The following is a 13,557-nucleotide window of genomic DNA, read 5'->3' on the forward strand; positions in this document are numbered from 1 at the left end:
GGGCAAGGTTTTGCATACCCAAACGCACAAGGGGAAGTGCATGTGCCATTTTAGAGAGCCATCAGGGGAGGAACTGGCCTCAAAATGAATCAGTACACAAATAATTACATTTTGCTTGTGTTACTCAAGTACACAAACAGACTATCCTCACATTGTATCTGGGCCACCTATGTCCCCAGTCTTTCCCTATAGTCTTGAATTTTTCTTTGTTTCTTAACTACAGTATATGTCCAATTCGTCTGATGTAGATTGCTGAATTTGCTTCCATCATCCTTGGAAGCACTGCATTCACTATCATGAGATTATCATAGTTAAACCATCAGATTTGCAGTCGTGATTTCAAATGGTACATGATTTCAATCTCTACCTGGCAAATTTAAATTCAATTAAATAATCTGAAAGTAAAGGTAGTATCAATAACAGTGACTGGATAACTACTCATTTGTTGTAAATGCATCCAACTCCTTTTGTGAAATAGTGATGATGATATCTTTAGGGGAATTAAATCTGCTGTCTTTACCCACATATAAATTGGTCCTGGTCTTGGTGCTGACGTCCAAAGCTGTGAATCAATAAACCTGAACAACTCAAAGAGTCAAAGATGTTTTCTCATCCCCTCCCCAATTTTCAATTGAGGCCATAATATGTAGAGAGGGCACATTTTATTCCCTGGAGGAGCTGAAAGGCAAATTTGTGTGGCCAGCTTTCCATTTTTTAAAAACTCAATTCCCTGACATGGTAAGATCACCACCCACGTCAAAAGGGGCCTCAAATATGCTGGTGGTGACTGTGTTTCTGCTTTTGGTATGCATAAATAGATAGGAAGGTTTGAACCGTTTCTTTAAAAAAAACAAGAAGATTCAGAAGGCTTTCAAGCTGTACAGAATGGGCAAAGTATGGAGTCCTGGATAAATTGACGGGAAGTTACTGCAGGTGAGTGGTAGTCAAACTGAAGGTGGACTAAAGCAATAGATTGAGCTTAGGAAAGGGAAATAGACAGGATAAATGAAATAACTCTGGACAATGGTGCAGAATGCATAAAGCATCTAGGGGTACACCTCATGAAAGTAGCTGTCGACTCAAATTGGCAGTGAGAAGATCTAGTCTTACATATGATAAAGAGAAAACACCCAAAAGGTGATTGCAAACTTGTTCAAAACCTCAGAACGGCTAAACCTCAAACTCTGTGCCCAGTTTTCAGCAGCCAAATGCAGAGTGGATAACCAGATGTTGGAGACACTCCAGAAAATATCAGTTGGAGGGTATTTACTTCTGAGCCATTAGAGGAAATGGAAAACTCTGTAGGTATTTATGACTAAAATATTGCATGCCCGTTAAGCCCGTTAGTACAGTTAAGCGTCTTTACGGTTCTCATTTTGTTTATATCAATGGAGAAGAAAATCAGGCAGCACTTGTAATAGGCAGCTAATCCAGTAATAACTGTTTTAAAATTTTTGCAGAGGTCAAAAGTTCCACCTATTGTTCACAAGTTCAATATGTTGATGATACTTGATAAACACCTGTAATATATGATTTCCACTGAGGCTTGAGCCAGTGAATGTTTGAAAAGGTTTAGAATTAATTACATTATACAGACCATTAAAATGTGGAAATGGAGCAATAAAGTTCAATAGTGTTGAGACTGGATAAGAAATTTGTGTAACTTTTTTGATAAAATGGAGATTGCACATGGATAAATTTGTGGATCCAGCAAGTGCTCTTTACAGCCAAGGAACTCTATTTGTCGCAGGTGGTCTGTAACCAGAGGACTGATAGGTTCAAAATAGCTTGTGGAGAGGAAGGGGGAGAGACAGAGGGAGATTAAAGAAAATGCCATCCAGTTTATTGAAAACATCTGGATCATAGGGCGGGGCATATCTGAGTGATAGTATGTCAACCTGGTTACCAAAAGTGGAAAGGAAGCTGGAAAAATCTGATTGAGATAGAGAATTTAATTTTGAGTAAAAGATCCTGGTCTATAGATATTGCTGCTGAACTGAGAAATGCCATATGCTGTTTGACTGCAAAATCATGGTGACGATTGCTTCGGTTTGCTGCTTCTGGTGACCTGGCTAATACTTTAAAATACGCATCGCTAAATTTCATTACAAATTCAAGCAGAACTCTAAAGGAATATTTTCCGGACTCCACCAAAAAAAAGTCAACTTTACATTAAGGGTGAGTCTTGGGACCGATTCCACATTTTTGTTGGATATGAATAGACACCATGGATTTAAAGTCAAAGGCAGGATTAAAGCAGGAAATGGTTGGATTTCAAGAAGAAAAAAACAACAGGGTCACGAGAGGGTGGGGGAAACCATCTGGATGAAAATCATTTACAGTAATTGCCACGGCTATTAAATACCACAACATGTAGTGAGGGACCGGGAAGGTTGATGTTGGTCAATGACTTGGGGCTTGTGGTTTTGCTGAAAGTACTTGCTAATTGTGATAAAGTAGACCAACAGATGATTGGCATGAAATCAGATGTTTAAGATGGATATAATCTGCAGCAAATGAAATTCTCCCATCACCATGGCAAATTACATTACTGGAGTATTTAAACAAGAAGATGTCTTCAGTGCCATCAATTAATTAGCATTAATACAAGGCGTAGATTGTTTTCACGGATTTGCACGATTCTGTGTATATACCTTAATGCTTACTGCGTTGACCAGTTGCCTGACTGAAGATTAGAAGCCTTGTTATAGTAATCTACTCCAGTCTATTTTGGTGCATTCCTGGACAGTCCAATCCAATATTGTCTACTTCAGTATTAATTTGTCTTTTCAGCTATTTCAACAGAGAATAGAGACTGTGCCCTCCACTGCTGCTGAGCTCAGACCCATTCGTCATTTTATTGACCTGCTGGGAACAATATCCCATGGTTCCTTGCTCACAGATTGGTATCCTTTGTGACCACAAGACTGAATCTAGAGAATTCTATAGATTTTTTTGTTTGTTCATTCACATCCATTCAGGGTCCACATAATGCGCAGAAAAATCTTTGTCAAATTTTTGTCAAATCTTTGCACATATTATAAAGCAGAGATAAGTGGAATTTTTAACTTCCACTAAAGCCGGAATCAAAAAGAAACAATACTAATTCCACACATCATCATTTAATAATCTCTCTCTCCCAGTTTTCTGTTTTGATTTCTCATCAAGCTCTGAAACATGAAAATAAGAACTCTCTCAGCCTCTGTACAATAATACTATCAGCAATGCAGACACTGAATTAATAAGAGGAAGAAGGCAGCCAGGGCAGCAGCTCTTAATTCTATCTATTGGTATTTCCTGCCTGCCCTCTAGGGACCGAGCCTAAACCCTGGACATTCAGACCAAGAAAATAGCTCTGGCCTTGGCTGGACTAATAGAAGTCAAAACTTCAATCAGACGCTTATTAGTTACTCTGCAGACATGGTACGAGGCGCCTGTATTTGCAGCAAATCTGTGCAGTGGTGACTTTAAGAGCTGCACTCAGCAATGAATTTTTCCTTGTTTCTTGGCTCAATATAAGGTTAACTCTAAGGTCATCGATCAGGATGAAGACAAAAACATAAGTTTTGCGTAAATTGAATGCATACAAAATAGGGGGAAGGAGAGATGCGCTTGATGGCTGCTGCTTCAGAATTAAAATGTGTTCTGGTTTGATGTTTCATTTCTCAGTTTGCTTCATCTTGTTATTGATGCCCATTGTCTCTATATTTTTTAAAATACAATAGATGCTTCCTTCAGGTTTCTGCCAGGTGATTTTATGCTCTTCTATGATTGCTTTGAGGTTTACTTTGTTTGATTCAGGGATCTTTCATACTAGTGATGCGTGCAGTAAGCGATCATTTGGCAGCATGCCTTGTTTCTTCTCGCTAATGATTTCCACTACACTGCCATTTGTGTAATAAAACATATATCCTCCCTTTCCCGACCTTCATCTGTGAAACCTGGTCACTTCTCAGCATCCTTGTTAAGTGTTAACCTTTCTGTCACTCCTTATTTTCAGTCTGATTGCTGCCCAGGCAATAATTCTGCCAGTTTCCCTATGGCCTCTTCCCTTTGATTGGTCTTTATATAGTGACTGAATGGCAGATGTGTCTGTTAAGCTGATTGGTAATTTTGCTAATTGAACCTTGTTTACTCTTTGAGAACGCTGCCCTGATGAGAAGGCCAGGAGGCTGTTTGCATACAGAACAGCCATCCAATTCCTGCAAGCCGGTGCACGGAATAAAGCTTCGGCAGAAACGGTCCCTGCACTGCATTGCATATGCAAATCCTATGTGGAATACGTGTTTGCTTTTGGTCCGACAAATTGGAGCAAAATTTCCAGTGATGTGTGCTGGCAGCAATTTGATAATTTATTATTGATTTACACGCAGTCTGTCAATCTAAAGGAAGCAGCAGGGCTCCCATTGATGGACAGGAAGAGGACTGGACATTCGCTGTCTGACTAGGAAACCTCATCTTGAAAATGAACTTAGATGAGATAGTGCAGGAGGATAAGAGTAATTGATGGTTCCCTCAGTGTCGAAGCCAAGCAGAGGGTGGTGGGGGTGGGGTGTTGGTGGGGAGGGAAGTGGGAAAAAAAAAGCAACTCCTGTGCATTCATCCTTTGCACGCCAGCCAGACACAGCACTTTATGAATACACACCTTATTGGATTTGTATTGCGTCTCTCCGTGTGCTCTCCTTGCTGCGAGTTCCTGCATTCTCTCATAATGATCCAAACTCCCTCTCAGCTCAGAAATAATTGATGCTTCTCTTGCACAAAGTGTACTCTCCCACTAAGAATCAGCACTGTAATTGGCACCTGCGACGGGTATTAAAGAAACCAAAAATTACATCACCAGCGGTCAGCTGAAGGCGTAAGTGAAAAACACTTAGTGAGTGTGTACTGAGAGACAGGGCGGCTCATATAATTCCGGAATCTAACTTCTTGCTGGTTTTAAATATACTTACCTTCCTGGAATTATCTTTTTTTTGGTGCGGTTGTGAAGGGGCGAAGGAGGATGATTAAGTACTTGGATCTGCTTCACATCGGTAACAGTTACCACCAAAGAATAAATCTCATTATAGCCAGTGTTCCTTGTTTATAGTCACAATAAGTGGTGTTGACAGTTGGGTGATATGAAAGTCCTTGTCTGTTTTACCACACGTTTGACCAATAGCTGCTTGTAGCTGTAAGAAAGGATGGTATTGCAAGCTCCACAGAAGCCTTAAGACAGAGGGCTTGATTAAAAGGAACAAAACACATGCCACTGTGAATGAAATCTACCACATCCTGCAGTCAAGCATTCCCAGTGCGTGCACCTGCTTCTAAATCCTGATGACCCTGGTGGTGCATTTTTTTTTCAAATTACCTCAGGATTCAACAATGCGCACTGCAAGCTGGGATAGGTGTGGCATGAGTGAAGATTCAATTGTGCTCTGCTTTTGGCCTCAAACCTATATTTTCAAATCATCCTGCTTTATCGGACCACAATCATCCAGAAATAAAAGGACAGAATATAGGAACCTCGTGATAAATATTATGCAGTGTGGAGCTAATCCAAAAAGCGGCTCAGCTGAAGAATTTGTATGCTTGGCTAGCAATGAACAGTTAGATGCATTACTAAGTGTTAATAAAAATAATTTCAGAATAATAATCTGAAATTTTTATATTTTGTCTTGTATGCACACTTTCAATTAATTAGGAATTCTAATCCTATTATTGTGGGATGCCAGATTGAAAGTACAAAGTAAAATTATTATCGAAGTATGTATATTTGTTCGTGTTTGTTGCGCCCTTCTGGCCCTTTGAGCTATGTCACCCAGCAACCACTGATTTAGCCCTAGCCTAGTCATGTGACAATTTACAATCACCAATTAACCTATCAACAGTACGTCTTTGGACTGTGGGAGGAAACCGGAGCATCCGGAGGAAACCCACACGTTCACAGGGAGAACAGTACAAACTCCTTACAGGCAGCAGCAGGAATTGAACCTGGGTCGCTGGTACTGAAAAACGGTGTGCTGGTCACTATGCTACCGTGCCACCATATCCTGCCTTGAGATTCGTTTTCTTGCCGGCATTCATAGTAAAATGAAGAAATACAATAGAATCAATGATAATCTACGCACAAAGACTGAGAACTAATGTGTAAAAGAAGACGAACTGTGCAAATAACAGCTAGATAGATAAAACTGAAAACATGAGATGGAGAGTTCTTGAAATCGGTTGTAGAATGGAATCAGTTCAGAGCCAAGGTATGAACATTTACTGTAGGTTGTCCTTCCATCTTTTGCTCCCCTGCCTGCAACATACTCACTGATCTGACAAACACTGTCAATCTCACTGTCATTATTGTTATGAGCTGCTTGCTTATGAAATGCGAATGGAATTTACTAGTCTTCCCCTCCTGAGTCCAATCACTCCCAATTCTTCACTGTAATTCAAAAGCATTGCTGAAATATTTCTTTTGGGAAACAAACATGAAAAAAATGAGTAATCGTTGTGAAATGTGAGCTTTGCAGTGTGATACAAAACTCTCTCTCTCTCTTATTTTGGGTTGTATTTGAGCTAACAACACAGATTATCCCTTGAACAACTGCAATATTATCTAAATACAAAAGCCTACATCATTCCCAATCCATAAACTCAACAAATTTGGTGCAGCTTTCATTTGGTTATTTATGATTAATAGTTCCTTAATAATTCCTGATCTTGAGGGTTTGAAACAGGTTGAAAATGTTAGCTCGTATCAATGATGCCTTGTGATAAGGAGCACCACTACAGGCTTCAAAGGGTTTATTAAAACCCTGGAGAGCAGATGAAAAATGTACTCCATACGAGTTACTGAATAAAGTAAGGATAGCTTTGTTAAACAGAAAGGCTGCCACATTACACAACTTCAAAAACAATCCAGATTAACGATATGTTTCCACACAGAAGTAGTTTTGAACTGGCTTTAAACTTTAGAGATATCTTGTATGCTAGTGGTGTAAGAGATGCAGGTACAAAATTGGACAGCCTTGGAAAATGCACCCAGGGATCATGAAGTGTGGTCATACCTGTGCAGTAGAAAGCAGCTTTCCATTTTCATGCTGTTTGCTCATTTGATTAATTGTAGCATTAATTGTCCTACTCGTTGGCTGGAAGATTCGGTGGGAGGCCAACACCGATGCCAGCATCAACTAAAGTCATCCACATTGCTTTTAAAGTTGTGGAGCATTAAGGTAGGTATGAGCAAAAGGTTATTATGAAAAATTATTATTGAATCATAATCTTTTTATGCATTGATTCTTGCTGGGAAAACTGCCCTCTAGAAATAACCCGGGCAGGTGTGATATCCTGCTGAGGTCCAATTTCCCACAAGACCACCCTGCCCTCTGCTGCTTTCTGAGCCTTCTTCTTCCTGCAGGTTATCCTACCTCGCTCAGTCAGGTCGTATCATTGCCGTAAATGCTGATATGTCCAGAACCAGAAGCCCAGTTTCAATTTAAAGTCCTTATATACCTGCTGCACCATTCCCTGCAAGTCTGCACAACTTGAGTCAACTTCTCAAATACTGAAGCCAGTAGACTTGGAGAAATTGCTGAAAAATGTCAATCTGCGGGAATATTTCCCTGAAATATTGTTAGAGGAGGATGAATACCGACAGACATTAAGGAGATGATTGAAGGTGGACCCCACGTGTTCATTTGCTTTGTTGGAAATGGGGATATTAACTAAGCTGTTACATTTCAAAATGCTGTTACTGAATAGTGAGCCCAGCCTGAACTCCTTAGTAACCATTCAATGTACAAGGCCAGCTGCCCTCAGTAAAAATACATGTGGCTTGGTGTGGCCACAGGTACTTGGACCTCTCAGGAATCTCACAGTGGCTGAAGAACAAGTCCAGAGTCTGTAATATTGCCCCAGATTAAACATACACAGAAATATGACTTTTAGGATGTACGTGATACAAACTATCAAATTATCAATAGCAATATTCAAAATACACAAGGTCTCACTGAAGAAAATAGCCTTGCAGTGCTTTGCACAAAATGCAGTGAAATTTGATTTAATTATTGGAACTGGGTCTGGCTTGAACAAATCTTGGTAATCAAAGGCTTTGCTTTTGGATCCAAAACATTCAAGATCCCGACATATATATACTGAAAAATATGACAAGTAAGAGAAGCTTGCAAGGTGTGTGTGTGTGTGTGTGTGTGTGTGTGTGTGTGTGTGTGTGTGTGTGTGTGTGTGTGTGTGTGTGTGTGTGTGTGTGTGTGTGTGTGTGTGTGTGTGTGTGTGTGTGTGTGTGTGTGTGTGTGTGTGCACGTGCACTCACAGACTCTGTCCAGGTTCAGATAAAGAAGCAAAAACCAGCATAATTTATATTTGGCTCTTGGCTGATATTATTTTCTTAATTGGCATTTAGATGCCAGAGAGCCAAACTCTGAGCACGAAGATAAGTTATCTTGCCAGAAAACCACTTGCTTATCCAAGCTGTGATGCAAAGTGTAATATAGCCTTGTAAGCAGAGCCAAGAGACCAGACTGCACTGATGATCACCATAGCCATGTTTTAATAGAGAAATCAAGAAGGCATATGGCATGCTTGCATTCATAGCTTGGGACAGAGAATGTAAAGGCTGGGACATTATGTTGCAACTTTCCAAAACATTGATTAGACTGCACTTGGAGAACTTGGTGTAGTTCCGGTCTCTGCACTATAGGCACAATGTGAAGAGGAAGTTCACCAGGAAATTATCTTGGTTGGAGGACTTTAATTATGGGAAGCGTTTGGATAAGGCTGAGTTTGTTTTCCCTAAAGTGAAGAGGTGATGGAGTGACGTGATAGAGTTACATCAAATTATAAGAGGCTTAGGTAGGGTAGGTAGTCAGAATTCTTTCCCATGGTAGGGATAAATGAGGACATAGAGGAGGGAGTTTTAAAAGGAGTCTGAGGGGCAAGTATTTCTTATACAGATAATTGAAATGCTCTGCCAGAGGAGATGGTCAAATCACTATATTTAAGAGATATTTTGACAGGCAGTTAAATAGGCATAGCAGACTATGCTCAAGGCAGGCAAATGAGATTAGTGAAGATGAGCAAAAACATTGATCTTATTCCCATTACCACGTTTGTGTATTTAGTATTTCAGGTACATTTGAGCAATCTTGTAGATACATTACATTGGTTGATTAAGCATTCTTGTTTAAATAATTAATTACAGGTTATATGCAAAAATATGTTTCATACGTCACCATGTGACACGTGCACACCTCACTTAGAGTAAAAGACAAAGTTACACCCGTATTTAGGACTCCCCACATCTTGCTTTGAATTAGTTTAATGTTTTGAAGTTACAAAACAGAACAACCACAAGGAGACAATATGATGCGTAGATGATTGAACATAGAACATTTCAGCTCTGGAGCAGGCCCTTTGGCCCACGATGTCTGCACTGAACATGATACCAGATTAAACTACATCTCCTCTGTCTGCACAAGATCCATCTCCCTCCATCCTCCGCATATTCATGAGCCCATCTCAAAGCCCCTGAAATCCCACTATCGTTTCTGCTACTACCGCCACCACCCATGCTAGGCACCGACTGCCTCCTGTGTAAAAATAAAAATTGCCCCGTATATCCCTCTTAAACTTTCCACCTCAGTTTCAATGCATGCTCTCGAGCCTTTGATATTTCTATCCCATGGAAAAGACTGACTGCGCTTCTCATAATTGTAAAACCTCCCCTCATCCGCTGATGCTTTAATGCTGGGGTTCCCAACATGAGGTCTATGATCCCTCAGTTAGCGGTAGATTTCCATGGCATAAAAAAGGGTGGAAACCCCTTCTCTAGAGGAAATGACCCAGGTTTGTCCAACCTCTCCTTATAGCTCATACTCTCTAATCCAGACAACATCCTGGTAAACCCCTTCTGCCCCTTTTCCAAAGCCTCCACATCCTTCCTGTATCGCAGCGATCAGAACTGCGTACAAAAATAACAGACAGGCATACTTTATCGATCCCGAGGGAAATTGGATTTCGTTACAGCCGCACCAACCAAGAATAGTGAAGAAATATAGCAATATAAAACCATAAATAATTAAATAATATTAAGTTAAAAGTGAGGCCAAACCGAAGTTTCAACAGGGGCAAAAGGGCATGTCTCATTATCAGCAGATATTTTCTTGTGCAATTGGAATTCTAGGCTGGAGCTGGTTTAATGTCTAATTTTAACAACGTCTCAAACAGGGCAGCACCTCAGTACTGCACCGGAGGGTCAGCCAAACGTGTGTGGCCAGCCTTCGGAGGGGAGGCAAGCCCACAGCCCCCTGGGCCAGACACAAGCGCTTCCACTCAGCCTGCCCACCATGTCGTAAATGGGAGCTTTATGTGGCATTGTAAATGCACTTGTTTCACAGTGGGGACATATCTGCCAATTTTAAATGTTCCCTGTCAATATATTGTATTGTTCACATTGTGATAATAATGCACCATTATTTTTGACCAGGTGCCCGGGAAAATAGCTTTTCCAACATGGGCCCATTTTCCCAGAGCAATACACTATTCAGTTTATTTTGTCATTAACAAATATCACACAGTTTCTGTACAACAGTGGATTCTTATATTGAAGACATGCCATTCTCCTTCCTGTGCAGTATTAAAAAAATAAATGTCTACCGTCTTAAGCCCCTACCTTCTACCGGTAAGCATGTAGCTGTAACAACAGTACAACCCATTGAAAAGGTAATTTATTTAACTGGATTTAAACATTGAGATACATCGTTCTCCTCCCAACCCCCACTCTGTGCACTTTCCTGTCAATCTATTCGGCCAGCTTCCGTACAAATCTGATTATTCCTTTCAGAACTGATTGAGCAATATTCCAGCCACATAGATCTGCTTGTTATGATTTGCAAAGGTTACGCTACACGCTCCAATTCTAAGCTGGCTAGCGAGCACGTGTTTAATAACACTGAGAGCAATGTGTGTGTGTTTTTTTTATTTTAGCTCAATTGTTTTTATTAATCGTGTATCAAGACAAAGGGTGCAGTACCAGCGACTGAATTTATGGGTGGTCTGACTACTAATAATCATGTTAGGGACAGGTTTGTAATCATTACAAATTATTGTGATAGATTACAAGAGGCCCATATTTGATTATTGGTTTACTGATCAATATTGTCCCTGTTCTTCTCTTCACTTGCCCTTTTCTTTCTCCTCTTCCCTCTCACTATGTCACATTCAGTGCTTGGTATTTAACCCTTTAGGGAGACTTTGTTATTTTTCTATCAACAAAGGACAAATGTGCTTATGACAAATGCACTTCTCTTTTAATAGATATAGTAACTCAGTTTTATATATTTGAAATGAAGGCATCATGTATTTGCAGAATGACACTGTTCCCAGAAATTTCCTGGCAATAAGCGGGGATCACTAGATTTTTATAAATGCATCAAATCCATAGCAATGACCATAAATGCTGGCTCTTGTCTCGTGAATCCCGAATAGCTGTCTAAATCACTGGAATCAAATTAGCTGGATTTCTTTAATTACTAGAGCAGAACAGGCAGAGGAAAGGATGGATGCTCCCAACTGCAGGTCTCTCCAAAACCACCAGCAGACTTAGTTTCCCAATTTGACCAGCTTTGCTCAAGCAAGCACTACAGGCTTGGGTCCTAGCACAAGAGAAAAATTACACTCGGAGGGCTTTGTTAATTGATGACTTTGTGCCTTCACATAAACCTCTGCAATTAAATGTTCTACCAATATGTTGTTTTCTTTACAAATACAAAGAACTTCAATCCACATAAAGTTCAAAGTTCAAAGTTAATTTATTATCAGAGTACATATATGTCACTATATACTCATTTTCTCATGCTAATATGAAAGAACATGCTATTATTTTTATATCCAGAAGTATATTGAATCTAATAAAGTTATACATTAAGCTGCACCATTTAAAGTTAACATAACTACCACAAGTTAATATATTTCTGACCCCAACTTCAGTAAGGACCTACGAAAGCCCAAGGTATTTCTTTGTTTTACACGTATCCACTATTTATTAATACATTTTTTTAAATTCATTGGTCATTTCAGGAAATTCAAAGCTGACGGGGAAAAGGTAAATGAAAGTGACCCGGAGCAATTTGCTCAAGAGTCTCCAATCAGGATCTGGTGAAAGGGTCGAGCCACAAACCAAACACTCAAACCGAGACACCGCAGTTCTATTTGGATTTTGTTGGCTTCATGTCCGGTTGGTGCTTTAGAACAATAAGCAACAAACATTGTCAAAACGAGTAGTTCATGCCTCGAGTCTAACTGATAGTTGTGTGAAAAATGGCTTTAAAGATTGCCTACTTCCAGGCTCTCATTCTACTCCTGTATACTGTGGGTTGTACGAGAGGGATTGCATGTTTGACTTTGTTTTATTTATTCAGTTACAGGGCGGAGTAGGCCCTTCAGGCTGTTCGAGCCACGCTGCCCAGCAATCCTCCCATTTAACTCTAGCCTAATCACAGTACAAATACCATAATTGGTTAACAACTACCAACTGGTACGTCTTTGGACTGTGGGAGGAAACCAGAGCACCCAGAGGAAACCCACACAGTCACGGGGAGAGCATACAGACTCCTTAAAGGCAGCGGCAGGATTTGCACGTTCCCAATATGGACAAAAGGGAAACAATCCCACTGTTAATTAAAAATCTTTAGGTATATCTTTCATTTATTGCCATGGTCCTACTCTCTTCTTAAAGGGACTTCTGTACATAATGATGACTTCTTATGAGGCCAGCACCCACTCTCATGAATATATTTCACCAGGATAAAGGCGAGGTTGAGTTTGGACAAGGCTGGGACTCTTGCACCCAGCTCACCCTGTGGAGACAGCTGCTTTAACTTGTTTGAGTTAAAACTCTAAGAATTTGCTGATGGGGTATGAAGAAGGATTCAAATGTCCTCATCTCAGCTGTGTAACTAAGGACTGTCTAATCTGTGGGCTATTTCTAGGATCACACACTGAGACAAACATCACAGGCTCTGGAAGGTCATCAGTTCACTGAGAAACTACCTTTGGTCCTTGCACATCGAAGTGTTAAAGTTAAAGTCTGTCCCAAGCCTTATAGGCCTGTGCTTATGCTGGTTTATATGGCATGAAGCGACTAAGAGTACAAGACTCCCCCCCCCCCGCCCCCCCGGATAGGATGCCAGTACCCATTAGGTGGACTGGAGCAATGTGTGGTTAAGTGCCTTGCTCAAGGACACAACACATTGCCTCGGCTGGAGCTTGAACTCACGACCTTAAGACCGCTAGTCCAATGCCTTAACCATTTGGCCACGCATCAGACACACATCAAAGTGTCCATAAGGAAGTGCTGCTGAGTGGCACATTCCGGGCTGCAGAAGCTTGGAGCAGCCACCACAAGGGCCCGGTGCAGAAGGATCAGAGAACTGGGTGAAAAAACCCTCAATTATTGTAGTAGTGCCCCACCCAAGGTGGGGGGGGGGGGGGGGTCACATGAGTGGCAACAGTCCTATTGGTATTAAGGAGTCTAATAGAACAGTACCAAAAGCATTGACTTTGAAA

The 13,557-nt window shown here is 40.6% G+C and overlaps 1 long non-coding RNA gene across 2 annotated transcripts in view; it reads right to left on the reverse strand.

The window, feature by feature from the left end:
• Positions 1-13,557, reverse strand: part of LOC140718735 (uncharacterized) — a 55,544-nt gene that overhangs the window by 28,852 nt on the left and 13,135 nt on the right. The window contains exons 1-2 of one of the 2 annotated variants that reach the window (XR_012096772.1): positions 4,953-5,188; positions 4,646-4,803 (exon numbers count right to left, since the gene is read on the reverse strand). This is a non-coding gene — a long non-coding RNA (uncharacterized lncRNA). Of the gene's footprint in view, positions 1-4,645; positions 4,804-4,952; positions 5,189-13,557 lie in introns of those variants that run through there. The other variant, XR_012096773.1, reaches the window with a different exon arrangement.

The sequence above is a fragment of the Hemitrygon akajei genome, chromosome 30 (genome assembly GCF_048418815.1).
Source record: "Hemitrygon akajei chromosome 30, sHemAka1.3, whole genome shotgun sequence".
In the NCBI taxonomy this organism is placed as follows: Eukaryota; Metazoa; Chordata; class Chondrichthyes; order Myliobatiformes; family Dasyatidae; genus Hemitrygon; species Hemitrygon akajei.